This window comes from Erpetoichthys calabaricus, chromosome 15 (assembly GCF_900747795.2).
Source record: "Erpetoichthys calabaricus chromosome 15, fErpCal1.3, whole genome shotgun sequence".
In the NCBI taxonomy this organism is placed as follows: domain Eukaryota; kingdom Metazoa; phylum Chordata; class Cladistia; order Polypteriformes; family Polypteridae; genus Erpetoichthys; species Erpetoichthys calabaricus.
The window spans coordinates 21,473,417-21,475,502 of NC_041408.2; positions in this window are offsets into that span (position 1 = coordinate 21,473,417).

Below are 2,086 nucleotides of genomic sequence, written 5' to 3' on the forward strand. Positions count from 1 at the left end.
GCAGTGGGTGCCATCGTGTGACGTTGCAGGGAGATGCGGGGATTTTTATTTATTTACCCTGTAGCCCGGAAGTACTCCCAAGTCACAGGGACAGAAGAACAGAAGTACTTCCGGGCTGAAGAAAAATGTAAGTCTTCCGGGTCTATATAAAGGACTATGGGAGACCCAGCAAGCTGAGCCGGAGTTGGGAGGTAGTGTAACGGAGCTGCTGGGAGGAGAGGAGGATTGATTTATTGTTTTTTGGGGTGATTGTGGCGTCTACTGTGGCACAATATCGAAAAGAAAAGAAATTAAAAGTATTTCTAGTACTTTCACTTGGTGTCCTGGATGTTTGTCTGCGTGGTTTGAGGAGCGACAGTGCCCTTTAGTGTCACACTGCATAGGCTTCCTTCATGGCCCACAGAAGATTCCCTGCATCATAAGGGTTCTGCTCGTAAACCTTCCACTGCCATGCAGAGAGGAATTCTTCTATGGTGTTGAGAAATGGGGAATATGCCGGCAAGAACAAACTGGAAAACCTGGGGTGATTAGTGAACCAGTTACATATGTCTGCAGCTTGGTGAAATTCAACATTCTCCAAAATCACAATGCATTGTGACAAGTCTCAACATTCTCAAAAAGGTGATCTTGGAAATTCAACAGATACGCTGTGTTATAAGGACCCTGAATGGCATGGTGGTGGAGAACCCCATATTCACTTATGGCTGCACACATGGTCACAATGCCTCCCCATTGTCCGAGAATTTCCACAATGGAACATTGCCCAATAATGTTGTGGCCCCATCTGCTTTTAGCGAGGTTAAATCCAGCCTCATTGACAAAGATGTATTCATGTGGTGTGTTGCTGGCATCAAGCTCAAAAATTCTCTACAATGACAGAGATGAGCACACTGGACAGGAAAAATGTTGAACTTTGTACACTAAATCAGTATTGTACTTTTTACTAGATCATGACCTGATATGACATACTCTGTGGTTGCAGTGACCTTACCTGTACATTTTGAGGCATTGGGGTTTTGATTCGGTCTGAATTCCCTTCAAAAGGCACTTTGTATACCTGCTTCTTGTTAAGGTTGTTACTACGATATAATAATAATAATACATTTTATTTATATAGCGCTTTTCCCATGCTCAAGGCACTTACAGAATATAAGACAGAACGGCAGGGTATACAGGATATAGCATTGTACAAACCAGATAAATAAATAAAGAAGATTAAAACAGTGAATTTGGAGAAAACAAAGCCTAACAGACAAAATAATTGATGGTCTCTCACACACACACACAGGTTACATGAGCATCTTGACAGAGAAGTAAACTGAGAGAAGGTTACTAAAGTCATGTAGAGCTATAAGCCTTCCTGAACAGATGAGTTTTGAGTTGTTTTTTAAAAGAATTCATGGAGTCAGCTGACCTGATTCATTTCGGTAGGTCATTCCAGAGTCTGGGCGCTATACAGCTGAAGGCCCTGTCACCCATGGAGTGTAGATTAGTGTGGGGGCACAACAAGATTACCAGAATCAGAGGACCTTAGTGGGCTGACAGGCACATAGTGATGGAGAAGGTCACTGATGTAGTTTGGCGCAAGGTTATTTAAGGCTTTGTAGGTTATTAGTAGAATTTTTTATTCGATTCTGTAAGACACGGGGAGCCAGTGAAGACGGAGCAGGATGGGTGTGATGTGCTCGCTGCTGCTGGTTCGAGTAAGGACTCTTGCAGCTGAGTTTTGAATAAGCTGGAGCTGTGATATAAGATTAGAAGGGGCACCTGCCAGTAGGGAATTACAATAATTGATGCGGGATGTGATAAAAGCAGGGACAAGTTTCTCAGCATTAGAAAGGGAGAGGAAAAAGCGAACACGGGATATGTTACGGAGGTGAAAGTAAGAATGTTTGTTAATGTGATTTATGTGGGCGGAATAAGAAAGGGAGGAATCAAAAATGACACCAAGATTCTTTGCAGTAGGGGCAGGACTGATGAAATCACCGCCAAGATGGACTGGGAAGGAGCTCATTTTATTAAGCTGCATTTTAGTCCCAATTTGCAGGAGTTCAGTTTTGTCGTAGTTTAATTTTAAAGAGTTCTG